Here is a 15,139-nt window from a genome sequence, read left to right on the forward strand (position 1 = left end):
AATGACCCGGGTGGCAGGTGGAGCCCGGGAACTTCCAGGTGAGTCCTTTATTCTCTACGTCAGCAGAGGCAGGTGGGAGAGAGAGGCTGGGTGAGCCTCAAGCTCCACAAATGCTGTTAGCAGAGGTCAAAGGTCTGTTCTCTGCTTCTGGGCAAAGCTGCCAGGGAGAAGCTGAAGTGGCCCCACTCAACCAGAAAGTCTGCCTGTGGACACGGGGCTTCCTGAGACCCACAATCCGGCAGTCTCGGGTAGGCCTTCCTCCTTTCCACACTTTCCTATTCTGTGGTTTCTCCTGGGCCTCTGCCGGCAGGCAGGACCTCAAGCCAGCCAAGCTCCCTTACAGCTGTGATGCAGACTGGGAAGTTCCTTGCCTAGTCCCGGCCTGAGCTGGGAGTGCAGCCCTCTCGTGGGAGGAGGGGTGCCTCCTGAGCATACCGCAGCTAGGACCCAAGCTGCACTCTCCCCACTGCTCTGCCCTTGCGGGCACTGACACCTCCCCAGTGTAATTCACAAATATCCCCTCTGTGCCCCCAGGCAATATGATCAAGACATGGGGGTATGAGATCTGGCCTGTGGACCCATCCCCGAAGCCCTGGAGATCAATCCATGATCATGCCAGGGAGAAGCATGCAGGTCCTGAGTCACCCATGGGAACCCAAGCTGGTTCAGTGTCTCTATGCCTCTGGGCGTGTCCTCCTCTGATGGGGCCACCAGGCAAGGAGCACCAGGGAGGGTCAGTGGGCAGGGAGCTCACAGTCTGAACTCCCTTTAGTCCACTGCAGGACCCCAAAAGGAGAGGTCTGAGCCCCATTCCCTGTGGAAGGCTCTGTATGGTGGTTCAATTGTTTCTCGCAGCCGTGGAAGGGGAGGAGATGGGGAGAAGGAGTCTGGGTGGAGGAAAGTCCGCACTCTGGTCATCTCTGACCCCCTCTCCAGGAGGCAGTCTGCCCACCATGACCGGGCTCTGGAGTCACACAGATCACCTGGGACCCCCCCGGACCCTGTGGCTCCTGCAGTCTGTGCCGGAGTTAACAAATATCTGTGTGGGGATGAGCAAGTTGGAACCTGAGGAGTTGACGCCCTCTGGGGAGGAGAAAGACACATGGTGGGGGTAGAGAAGCAATATGGCGCCTGCCATTTGGCTCGGGTCTGTGGGGTGCGAGGCACCTCGGGGAGGGGTGCTGGGAGCCTGCTGCCCTGTCAGCAGGAAGCTCCCAGCTCACTGGCAGCAGCAGTCTCTGGGCTGGTGTGAGCAGAGGGTCTTTCCAGGAGCTTGGGAGCCCACTAACAGTCCAAGATGCGAGGGAGGGAGAAATTAACTGCTCCACCTTCCCTTCTCACTGGTCTCCAAGCCTCTTGTGGGTTAATCACCGCCAATATCTTTCTCCTTCCAGTTCTGCTCCACAACCTCTTCCTGTGGAGTCTCCTGTAGGTTCAGGCACCCTTCCTTCTGACCCTCATCCAATCTATGTTTGTCTGCCTGTTGGTTTTTTCTCTTTCATCTAACACTTCTCCTTCTTACTGAGATGCTCTGGCTGGTGGTGTCTCTGGTCTGCCATCTCGGTCCCATAAAGCACTTTGAATTTTAGGTTCTAGAAGTTCTCCCCTCCTTGTGTATCTCACATCCCTCTAAAAACTCCTGTTTCTAATCCCTGAATTAATCAATGGCATTATGTAAATTTATAACATGCTGACTTAAATTACTCTTTTGCCTGGTAATTTGAAGGCATCCATAGATTATATCATTTCTTGAGAACTGATGTTTTTAACATTGCTATTTTATGTTTTTTAAATTTTTAATTTTTTAATTTTTATTTTTGAGACAGGGTCTCTGTCGCCTGGGCTAGAGTGCAGTGGCATCATCACAGCTCACTGCAACCTTAAACTCCTGGAATCAAACTGTCCTCCTGCTTCAGCCTCCTGAGCAGCTAGGACTACATGTGCACACCACAATACCAGGTTAATATTTCTTTTTTTTTCCTGTAGAGACGGGGTCTGGCTCTTGCTCAGGGTGGTCTCCAACTCTTGGCCTCAGGCAATTCTCCCACCTCAACCTCCCAAAGTGTTAGGATTACAGGTGTGAGCCACCATGCCTGGTCTGTACACATTTTTAAACTTTACAAATGAGACTGTGCTGTAATTATTGTTCTGCTTTTTGGTTTTTTCACTTAACAAATACAAGTATTGCGGTAAGAGGTGTGACAGATTGTATTTCCCAAAAATGTCCACAATAATATCTCCCATTTTACATGGTCTTTGGAACTGGTAACTTGTTCAAATACTAGACTATGGGAGACATCATACTAGGTCATAAAAGCTCATAAGACTTTCATGTGGTTTTCATAGAACACTTGCCTCTGGAAGGTCCCTTTTAGGTGATTACCTTTTGGAATCCAGCCACCATGCTATGAGAAGCCCTAATAAATGAGTTCAGTAAGGTTGTAGGATATAAGACCAACATATAAAAGCCAACTGGGCTGGGCGCGGTGGCTCACGCCTGTAATCCTAGCACTCTGGGAGGCCGAGGTGGGCGGATCGTTTGAGCTCAGGAGTTCGAGACCAGCCTGAGCAAGAGCGAGACCCCATCTCTACTAAAAATAGAAAGAAATTATATGGACAGCTAAAAAAAATATATAGAGAAAAAATTAGCCGGGCATGGTGGCGCATGCCTGTAGTCCCAGCTACTCGGGAGGCTGAGACAGGAGGATCGCTTGAGCTCAGGAGTTTGAGGTTGCTGTGAGCTAGGCTGACGCCACGGTACTCACTCTAGCCTGGGCAACAGAGTGAGACTCTGTCTCAAAAAAAAAAAAAATAAAAAAATAAAAGTCAACTGTACTTCTATATACTAGCAATGAACAATTTAAAAATAAAATTTTAAAAACAATTCCATTTATAATAGCATCAAGAAGAATAAAATATTTAGGAATAAAGTTAACTAAAAAGTATAAGACTTGTACACTAAAAACTACTAAACATCATTAAAAGAAATTAAAGGAGACCTAAGTAAGTGGAGAGACAGCTTGTGTTCATGGATTGGAAGACTTAATATTTTAATTTGGCAATACTTCCCAAATTGATCAACAGTTGCTATATAGTTCCTATCAAAATCCCAGCTATATTTTTACAGAAATGGGCATGTTAATTGTAAAATTTATATGGAAATGTAAGCCAAGACAGTCTTTAAGAAGAACAAAGTTAGAGGACTCACAATTCCCAAATTCAAAATTTGCTACAAACCTACAGTAATCAAGATTGTTTGGTACTGTCATTAAGGGTAGATATATAGATCAATGGAGAACTTAGACTCCAATATTGGGCAGTTGATTTTTTACAAGGTCATAAGGACAATTTAATGGGGGAAAGAATAGTCTCTTTGAGAAATGTTGGTGGGACAAATGGATACCCACATGCAAAAGAATTAGTTGGTACCTTATACAAAAAAAAGTCGAAATGGATTATAGACCTAAATGTCAGGGCTAAAATTATAACACTCCTGGAAGAAAACATATGAATAATTTGTTTTGGAATTTGGAATAGGCAATGTTAATTTGATGTGACACCAAGAACACAAGAGATAGAACAGTTTGGAATCACCGAAAAAAAAAAAAAAAAAAAAAAGAACACGAGAGAAAAGAAAAAAAAAGAGATGAATAAGACTTCATAAAAATTTGAAACTTTTGTGCTTCAAAGAATAGCATCAATAAAATGGAAAGACAACACAGAGACTGAGATATTTGTAAACCTTATATATGAGAGAGTTGTTTCCCTGTGTCCAGAATATATTAAGAACTCTTAAAAGTCAATAAAAAGACAAATAACCCAATTTAAAAATTATGTGTAATAGACATCTTTCTAAAGAAGACACACAAGTGACAAATAAGCACATGAAAAGATATGCCACATCATTACTCATTGGTGAAATGTAAATAAAAACAACAATGAGGTAGATATCACCTTATACCCACTAGGATGGCTATAACCAAACATATAGATAATAAGTGTGTTGTTCAACAGTCAGTTGTATTTTGGAAGTACATAACTTACTTAATTTCACAGGTTCACTGCTGGAGAGCAATTTGCCTGAGGATAAATTATACCTTGAGTCTCATTCCTATCTGATTTAGATGATATTTAGAAGAGACTCTGGACTTTAGATTTTTCAGTTGATGGCAGAATGAGTTAACACTTTTGGGGCTGTTAGCATGGAATTAATGTATTTTGCATGGGAGAAGGATATACATTTTGGGAGGGTAGCTAGGAGTGAAATGCTATGATCTGACTCTGTCCTCTCAAATTCATATGCTGAAATCTTAACTGCTGGCCAGGTATGGTGGTTCACACATGTGATTCCAGCATTTTGGGAGGCTGAAGCAGGAGGATCACTTAAGAACAGGAGCTTAAGACCAGCCCGGGCAACATAGCAAGACCCCTATCCCTATAAAAAAAATTTAAAAATTAGCTAGATGTGGTGGTGTACATCTGTAGTCCCAGCTACTTGGAAGGCTGATGCAGGAAGATTGCTTGAGCCCAGAATTCAAGGTTACAGTGAGTTATGATCATGCCACTGACTCTAGCCTTGGTGACAGAGCAAGACCCTGTCTCTTAAAAAAAAAAAACAAAACTAAAAAACAAAAAGAAATCTTAACTTCCAAGGTGATGGTATTAAGAAGTAAGGCCTTTTGGGAAGTGATTAAGTCATGAGGACTCCACTCTCATGAATGGGATTAGTGCCCTTATAAGAAGCTGAAGGGACGGTTTTTTCCCCTTCCACCATGGAGGACACACAGAAGGTACCATCCACCATGTTGAATGGGCCCTCACCAGACACTGGTTCTGCTGGCATCTTGATCTTGGACCTCCCAGCCTCCAGAACTGTGAGCAATAAATTTCTGTTGTTTATAAGTTACCCAGTCTAAGGTATTTTGTTACAGCAGCAGGAACAAACTAAAACAATCTATGTTAGTGACAAATTTAGTTTTTGTCACTACCTGAATGGGAATGTCTTAATTTTCCCCTCATTTTTGAAAGATAGATTCATATTTAAAACAGGATTTAGAACAGTTGGCACTGTTTCATTCAGCACTTTGAATATGTCATCACTTTGCCTTCTGGCCTCCATGGTTTCTGATGAGAAATCAACTTTTAATTGAGGATCCTTTATACATGATGAGTGACTTCTCTCTTGCTACTTTCATGATTTTCTCTTTGTTTTTATTTTCTATTTTTTAGAGACAAGATCTTGCTCTGTTGCTCAGGTTCAAATGAGTGGCCCAGTCACAGCTCACTGCAGCCTTGAATTCCTGGGCTCAAGTAGTCTTCCCACCTCAGCCTCCCAAGTAGCTGGGACTATAGGTGCATGCCACGATGCCAGGATAATTTCAAAATTTTTTGTGGAGATGGAGGTCTTACTATGTTGCCCAGGCTGGTCTCAAACTTCTGGCCTCAAGCAATCCTCAAGCCTCATCCTCCCAAAGTGCTGGGGTTATAGGTGTGAGGCCCCATGCCTGGCCTTTGTTTCTTTGAGTTTTTGATTATTATGGTATCTAGGTGTGGACCTGTTTGAGTTTGTTTAGCTTCTTGGATATGAACACTAATAGTTTTAATCAAATTCAGGAAGTTTTAAGCTATTCTTTCTTCAAATATCATTTCTGCCCAATTCTCTCTCTCCTCTCCTTCTGAGACTTTCATTATGCATGTTTGTATGTTTGATGGTGTTCCACAGGTCTCTGAGAGTCTCATGTTTCTTTATTCTTTTATTTTTCTGTTCATAAGACTGGATAATTGCAATTGATTTAGCTTCAAGTTCACTGATTCTTTCTTCTGCCAGCTCAAATCTGATATTGAGCACCTCTAGTGAATGTTCATTTTCGTCATTGCAATTTTCAGCACCAGAATTTCATTTAGTTGTTTTTATGATTTCTGTCTCTTTAATGCTCATTCTCTATTTGGTGATACATCATTATCATACTATTTTTTACAAGTTTTTTAGACATGGTTTCTTTCAGTTCTTGGAACATATTTAGAATAGCTGATTTAACATATTTGTATAGTAAGTTCAATGCCTGCACTTCCTCAAAAACAGTTTCTGTTGACTACTTTCTCCTTTCTGTATGGGAAATACTATTTTATTTTTCATGTTTCATAATTTTTTATTATAAATGGGACATTTTAAGTGCTATAATACGGCAACTGTAAAAATCAGATTGCCTCATTCCCACACTACGAATTTTTGTTATTGTCTTTTCTTGATGTTGTTTTTACCACTATTTCTTATGTGACTTTTCTGAACTAAATCAGTCATTAGCTAATGATTGAATAGAGATTTCCTTAAATGCCTTGTACCAATTAGGCTTTGTCAAGAGGCTCTATGTGCATGTTGGGCATGCCTTTAACATTCTAGTAGTTTACAACTTTGCTTAAGCCTTCCCTTCCTGATTTCATACCCTCAAAGTCAGGCATAAGTGAGAGATTAGGGCCTTCTTAGGTCTTCTCTGGGCATATGCACAGCTCTGCACATTCACGTCACCTTCTAAATACTCAAGAACATGTCAGAGTTTTTCAAAACCCCCTATAGACACCTCATTTTCTAGCTTTTCCTTTTAAGTTTTATGATCAAGCAGCTGGGATGTTAAACAGTTGCCACTAATTATTTCCAACAAATGCTCCAGGGGAAAGGCTGTTAGCAGTGAGTGACCTCTGAGTCAGGTCAATTAATGACGGGCACTGTGAATGGGGTTTCCAAGGAGCTTCCAGACAGGTCAAATAATGGCAATTCTCTGAGAATGCTGTGTTTTGAAGGGCCCCAAACATGTTATGTCCTCATTGGCTGCTAGGCTGCTGGTTTTCACAGCTACTATAGTTGTAAGTCTGTTCATTTTCAAGGCTACTGTTGAGATGGTGAGACAGACATGGGAATAGGGCAAGTTAAAATGTTACAAAACTCACTGTTCTTATTTAGATCCAGCTCTTTTTCCTGATCAAATGCTCCTTGGATTGTTATAAGTCTTTTGTTAATTTTCAGAGTCTGAAAAAGTTTATTTTGATTGTGTTTTTTTTGAGACAAGATCTTGCTCTGTTGCCCAGGCTACTGGAGTGCAGTGGTGTCATCATGGCTCCCTGCAGCCTCCAACTGCTGGGCTCAAGCAATCCTCCCACCTCAGCCTCCTGAGTAGCTGGGACTACTTGTGTGCACCACTAGACCTGGCTAATTTTTAATCTTTTGTAGAGATAGGATCTTGCTATTGCCCAAGCTGGTCTTAAACTCCTGGGCTGAAGCGATCCTCCTGCCTCAGCCTCCCAGAATGCTAGGATTACAGGTGTCAGCCACTGCATTGGGACTGATTTTCATGATTTTTATCAATGTTTTCATTGTGTTTATGGAGGAGCAGATTTTCGGAGGTTCTTACACCATCATTTTGGAAGTGCGCAATTAAATTTTGTGTCTATCAGTAAGGTTGGCCCTGAGGAGACACAAAGATAAGATTCTTTTAGGGCAATCAGAGAAGCTCTCAGATTTTATTACCATGACTTGAAAGTTTAAAGACCTGGGCTTGCCATTTTCTTTCTATAAGTGCTCCTGTGCACTCAGATGCAGCCATTTCAAGCCATACTCCTTGTAGTCATCATTACTGCAATAATGACTAAGTGCAACAGCCACTTGGTCCCCAAAGCATGCACTTCATTCACTAAGTGCTTCGTCAATAATTTGATTAACTGTGATGATATCCCATGCCATGGATTCCTGGCCTCCCACTTCCCACTGGCAAAAAACTCAGCGGTGCTCTCAAGTTCAAACCAAATCCCAAATCCCCTCTTTGGGAGTCTGTTTCCTAGGGCCCCTTCTTATCAATTCTGTCCAGTCAGGAGACAGGGGAAACCCAATTATAACGGAGAGATTTAATACAACATATTTAAAACCAGGTACTAGAGACTTGAAAAGGCAAAGGGGATGCTGACAGAGGTAGAGACTGCAAGAAGGAGCAACCATCTCTATGGCTGGGGATGAAAAACGGATTTCAAGGTTATTCAAATTTAAGGCTTGGGAGAGAGTGCAAAGATGTGGCATTTAACTTGGGGAGGGACCCTTTCTTGGCTGGTACTGCAGCCTTGAACTCAGAGAATGAAACTCACAAGGCTGGGAGTAGACCATTTAGAGGGAAATGCTGGTTGGCTGGTGCTGGTATCCGTCAGAGAGACGTGAGGCTGATTCTTGTAGAGTGGACAAACTATCGACTGCAAGTGTCACTGCCAGGGCGAAGAACCATTGCTGTAAGTGACACTGAGGGAACAGTAAGCAAACAGGAAACAGCAAGACCTCCTTTATCATTCTAGTCTTTGTCTAGAACTTCCTGTAGGCAGAAACTAACTGGGAACCAGATGGCATATAAGAGATGTAGTCTTGCCAGGCATGATGGCTTGGGCCTGTAATCCCAGCTATTTGGGAGGCTGAAACAGGAGGATTGCTTGAGGCCAGGGGTTCAAGACCAACCTGGGCAACATAGCAAGACCCCATCTCTAAAAAAAATGTAGTCTGCAGAGTTCCAGCATCATAGAGGACAAAAGGGTTTGTATGAAGCCGAGAGAAAATAGCTTAATACTTGACACACTACCATTTGATTTTTTTTCCCTACAATGATTGATCTATTCAGGTTTTCTCTACCTTCTTCAGTCTATTTTGGCTGTCTCTTTTGCTATTTCTCTTCATTTTTCTAAATCACCATTCAGGATTGCATCTAGGTGCATGTTAACAGATCTAAAATAAAAGTAAGTTATTTTGTAACCCAAAAGAAGCCCAGGCCGGGCGCGGTGGCTCATGCCTGTAATCCTAGCACTCAGGGAGGCTGAGGCAGGTGGATCGTTTGCACTCAGGAGTTCGAGAGCAGCCTGAGCAAAAGTGAGACCCCGTCTCTACTAAAAATAGAAAGAAATTAGCTGGACAATTAAAAACCTATATACAAAAATAAGCCGAGCATGGTGGTGCATGTCTGTAGTCCCAGCTACTCAGGAGGCTGAGGCAGAAGGATTGCTTGAGCCCAGGAGTTTGAGGTTGCTGAGAGCTGGGCTGATGCCATAGCACTCTAGCTCGGGCAATAGAGGAAGACTCTTGTCTCAAAAACAACAACAACAAAAAACCCCAAAAAACAAAACACACACACACACGCACACACAAAATAAACAAACAAACAAAAAAAACCAAAAAAACAAAAGAAGTCCACATGTAGGTTATCCAGGGATGAATGCTTGTGTCAGGAACTCAGGCTTCTATTTTATTTTCTTTTTAATAGAGAGGGTGGTCTCGCTTTTGCTCAGGCTGGTCTTGAACCCCTGAGCTCAAGCAATCCTCCCGCCTCGGCTTCCCAGAGTGCTAGGATTACAGGTGTGAGCTGCTGCACCCGGCCCCAGGCTTCTGTTTGGTTGCCCTGAAATACTCAGCAAATGATTCCTCATCTCCATGATCCACAACTTCTGTTTGAACTCCAGCCATCATGTCCATTTCCCAGCCAGCAGGAAGGAGAAAGAGAAGATGCGGCCTCTCCCTTTAAGGGCACTAGAAGTAGCCCATCACAGTTTGGCACTTAATCATATGGCCACACTTACCTACAAGGGAGGCTGGGAAATGTGTTTCGAGTAGCTAAAATTGGGGATTCTATTTCTAAGAAAAATGGGGGAGCAAATATTAAGGGCCACTGTTAGTCTCTGCCACATAGACATTAGAGCTAGTGACCTGCCCATTTTTATTTTATTTTTTGGAGACAGGGTCTTACTCTGTCACCCAGGCTGGAGTGCAGTGGCATGTTCATAGCTCACTGTACCATGCTGAGCTAGTTTTTAAATTTTTTGTAGAGATAGAGTCTTGCTATGTTGCCCAGGCTGGTCTTTTTTTTTTTTTTTTTTTCCCCCTCACCCTCTCAACCCAGCTTTTCCCAACTCCAGGAAGAACCAGGAAGACAAAGCTGCCAGGCTGGTCTTGAACTCCTGTTTTCAAGCAATCCTCCCGCCTCAGCCTCCCAAAGTCCTGGGATTACAGACTACAGGTGTGAGCTACTATGCTAGGCCTTTTTTTTTTTTTTTTTAAAAAATATATATATCTGGTGCTCTCTTGCTTTCATCTGTGTCTGGTTATCATCCAGTCCATATCCCTTTCCCTCCACTGTTTAACAGCTTTTCCAGGTGGTGAACGTTCTGTTTTCTGCTGAATCTCTCTCTGTAGGGCACTCACCTGACAGCGCACATTAAGGGGAGAGAATAGAGGGGTGCCTGGTCCTCAAAGATGTTCAATAAACTTCTGTTATCAGCTCCACTACTCACACCCACCCTTAGGAGCTACCCCTAACTCCTGAGGCTCTCCTGAGTCCTGTGGTGCTAACCAACTTTTTGGGTTATTGTCAGTTCCCTATTGCGCCACAAGGACTTGGCAGAACAAGGAAAGCTACAACCAAGCTGCTTGCTGGTCATATCTGCTTTCCTTCTTGTAACCATTGGATATTTTTCATCTGCCATCATCTCTTCTCTCTTGGTCCTTGTCCTTATAAGTTTGTAACTTTTACATAGTTATTATGATGGATTTTGTGAGGACACAGAAGGAATGCTTTAAGTCACAAGAAGCTTGCCTCCACACTTCACACTGGGCCACGAGAATTGCGGCTATCATCTTGCTCCTCCTCCCTTTCTACAGTTGCTCAGTAGGCATGATGGTGCTGGCTGCTGGTACTCCCATCCCCTTCTATTCCTATCCAACAAAAAACCTGTATTCAGGGCACGAGCACAGTGCCCAGAGTTCTTTGCTCTCCCATGAACATACTCTTGATGAACAAAAGTAATAGTCACCACTCACTGAGTATGTATGTGCCAGGCACTGCGTTAAGCACCTTTAAGTAGAACTTCTCGACCACCCCGTGAGGTAGTTGAGTTTGTCATTCTTATTTTACCATCGGACAGAATTGTATTTTTTTTGTTTTCTTTTAGAGATAAGCTCTGGCTATGCCACACAGGCTGGAATACAGTGGCTATTCAGAGGTGCAGTAATAGTGCCTTACAGTCTCAGACTCCTGGGCTCAAGTGATTTTTCTGCCTCAGTTGCCTAAGTAGCTGGGGTTACAGGTGCATGCCAACACACCCAGCAATATCATTTTATCATTTTACCATCATTAGATTGTCATTCTTATTTTACAAATGCAGAAAATAAGGCTCAGAAGTTAAATTACTTGCCCAATCACAGCTAGTAGATGGAGACCACTCTTTCTCTGGACTATACTTTCCAGGTAGGCATGCACTATTTTGATCAGATGTCAGGGGCTTGCAAACCATATTTTTGTCTACAAGCCTTCTCTCATGATATCTTAATAATTTAAAGACTATAGCCTTCAAACTGGACTCTCCAACTTGCCAGCCCCTGCCACATCCTTCTGCTTTGGATTCAGCCTAGTCTTCATTACCTACCTCCTGCTATCGGCCTGAATCTTGGGGGTGGTGCTGCCCATTACCATAGCCTAAGCTCAGCACAGTGCCCAAGAACATGCTTTTGATTGACAGGTTCTCATTATGCCTTGGCCACATCAGTCATAGAAACACTAACAGGACAGAAATAGCTTGGATTTAATCTAAGAAAAATGACTTCCCAGTATCTAAGTATTTGGAAGTAACATAACAGTTTTCATTCTATAGGCAAACATAACCTCTCAGTTTTCTTTTAATAATGGAATAAACTGATCGGTTTTGTAACATTTTTCATATCCTCATTCAGTATTCCCTAGCAACTAATCCATGAAGTATTATCATCTTCCTGCGCTTGTTTCTTCACTTATTTGCACGTTTACTATGTGACAAGTGCTGCCAGCTATTGGGTACATGGGAGCAGAGAAAAGGCAGATTAAGGTAGAGTTCATGCAGGGCCTTCTAGGTGAAGACAAAGGTTTTAAATTGTTAACTACCTGCATTCAAAGACTGCCCTAGCTGTGGTGTTAAAAAGACAAGGTGGACAGAAGTGGATGCAGAGATCACTTACTAACTAGATGAGATACTGGTGGCCTGAGTTAAGGTAGTGGCATTGCAGAGAGGTTATTTTGGAGTTCAGTGAACAGGACTTGAAGCTTTCTGGAGTAGATGGCATTAGTATAAATGAAACACTGGCACCTTTTGACTATGTACTGACAAGAGTTGAAGTAGATGCAAGCCACACAAACACAAAAGTGGATCTGGAGAAAAATCTGTGGAGGCACAGGCTTTTCAGTCATGTTACACTGAGGCAAAATGGGAAAGGTCAATCGAACAGTCATTGCTTTTCTCTACGTCAACAAGGAGGCTCATGAAATTTTATTCACTTTCAAGGGTACAGACAAGAAGCAAGTTTCGCAGTTAAACACAGAAGTAATGCAGCAATATAATTACTGGCTTGGATGGCTGTACTTGAGGTTGTTGTGTGCCAAGAGTGATCTGGATTACCAGCTATCCAGTTTTCTCCGTTCTTCAACTGTCTGCCATGCTGGGCACCATTAGTCCTAACTAGAATGGAAATGAGGTGTATTTACAGAGAAAATATTTTATTCTTAAAATTCCAGAGACTGTAGAATATCTTTTTGAAGTAAAATAGGCTTTAGTCTATAAACAGGTTATGTACTTCCAGTAGGTTTACCTCTAAGTTAAGCACAGCCTTTAGGATTTGAGCTAAAAAAAAAAAAAAAAAGGCTTACACTATTTTTGTCCTTAGCATGAACTAGCCCCTAGCTTGTTTGTTCAGATATTTTTAAATGGTTACACAGAAGGGAAATTCTCTGAAACAGAACAGCTCCATTATATTTGATACTTTGTAGCACCCCAAATTCATTATACAACCATAAACATTCTAATCATATCATAGTTTAACAAGATATCAGTCCTTCTAGATAAAGTCTACAAAGCAAGGGATTCTGCATTTTTACCGCTGTCTCCTCTAGGGAACTACAGTAGGCATCACAAACAGTTGAGCTTTTAACAACTAAGGTTCTGATTAAGGGTTACTAAATTGACAATGACTGAATACATTTGTAAAGTAGCCTCATCCTTTCAATTCATTAAGAACTGAGACTATAATCCTAGAATAAAGATAGAAGGATCACAAAATGCATTGGAAAACGAAAATAATTGGATTTGATGTGACTGCCAATTCCCATAGCTAAATGGGTGGAAAAGGGGGAAGGAAAGGAGTCAGGAAGCCTTTCAAATGATCCAGTTTCTATGCCTACGATTGTGTTCAGATACGAATCCACCATAATTCAAGTTCTTAGACAAAAGGCCAATATAAATTCATTATTTTGATATCAAAAGTACTCATCACATCATCCAAATTTCACTTAAATCAAGCCTACTGAAAAACTTTTTATTCTTAATATTTTATTTTTTTGAGACAGAGTCTCACTCTCTTGCCTGGGCTAGAGTGCCATGGCATCAGCCTAGCTCACAGCAACCTCAAACTCCTGGGCTCAAATGATCCTCCTGCCTCAGCTTCCCGGGTAGCTGGGACTACAGGCATGCACCACCATGCCCGGCTAATTTTTCCTATTTTTAGTTGTTTGGATAATTTCTATTTTTAGTAGAGACCAGGTCTCGCTCTTGCTCAGGCTGGTCTCGAACTCCTGAGCTCAAACAATCCACCCGCCTCGGCTGCCCAGAGTGCTGGGATTACAAGTGTGAGCCACTGTGCACGGCCATATTCTCAATATTTTAAACACCTCTAGGCCTCAGTAGGCTGCTGAACAGAAATACTTCATTATTGATACTAGATAACTAATACTGAACATGAAAAAAATCTTAGCAAGGCGATTTACTAGAATTCTCACAGAAATTCACCTATTTTACATGGCACCTGTTAATAGCATGAGGAATATTTTTACAAAAGCTATTTCAGTAATCTAAGTAATGATGTACACTAAAACTTTGGCATCTATGTTATAGTTAGAGCCAACCAATAGTTCTTAGTTCCTGCAAGCAGCCTACTTATGGCAGTAAGGTTTATCAACAAAATTTCAGTATCATTTGTCAGTGTTATGCCTACAACTTTAAATCACTCATCTGGAGGATTTCCACTAATTTTTATAGATTAGAAGGAACCCAAATGATTCCACTTAATGATACATTCATAATCAAGTAAGAATCTGTTAAGACCTCAGAAGCCCATGGGAAATGCTTTGCCTGGTGCCTATGGTGGGCTAAGGTACAAAGCAAGATAGTGACTGGCAGACAAATTTCCTTCAGGTTCTACTGACCCTGACAGAAAGAATACCGCTTGGCAGTCCAGGCAAGCATAAGGACACGTCTGCCAACACAAATGTCTACCACTAGGTCTCATTTCTCTTTTAAAAAAGATTACAATATGCATTCTCAATGGGGGTGATACTGCTCCCAAGGGGGACCAAAAAACTTTCACTTTTTTCATATATAAAGCACAGATATAGCACATATACAGCATATCTATGGTACTAAAATGTATTGGGGGTACTATTAGAAAAAAAGCATAAAAAGGTTTCTAGGCTGGGTATTGATAATGGAGAAAAGCTTTAAAAAACTGAATTAGAACTAATCTCTTGGTCACATGCACTTCCCTTCACTATCAAAACTATGCTATATCAAAATATCCTGTGGCATTTTTGGTAACTGCAGTTTTTATAACAACAGAATAATAAATACTTCTAGAACAATACTCCCAGAGTATGATTAAGAAACTTATGATCAGCTCTAAAAACACGGTTTATAGTTTCCAAGAGGAGACATCCTTAGATACTGACACCAAGTTAGGAAAATCAATTAACATTTATCCAATCATGATAAAAAGTACAATTTAACAACTATATTAAGAATTACATATCTGAGGCCATAGGCTTGCACTGGCAGCTGAGTTCTAAAACTAACACTTAAGATTCAAAATGAAAATCTACAGTCTTTTTATAAAGCATTCCTTTTCTTTGCACTATACTGTCACAGGTTGACTTATCCATTTACTATAATATTGTAGGTAAGTAAACACTACTGTCATTATGAAGAAAAAAACTATGATCAAAGATCAGAATGTACTTCTCGAAGACCACACACTCTTTCACTATATACAGTATATAATAAAACAGCACATTTTGTATGGCAGTAACATGCAACGACTTGGTTATAGAAA

The sequence above is a fragment of the Eulemur rufifrons genome, chromosome 1 (genome assembly GCF_041146395.1).
Source record: "Eulemur rufifrons isolate Redbay chromosome 1, OSU_ERuf_1, whole genome shotgun sequence".
Taxonomy (NCBI): Eukaryota; Metazoa; Chordata; class Mammalia; order Primates; family Lemuridae; genus Eulemur; species Eulemur rufifrons.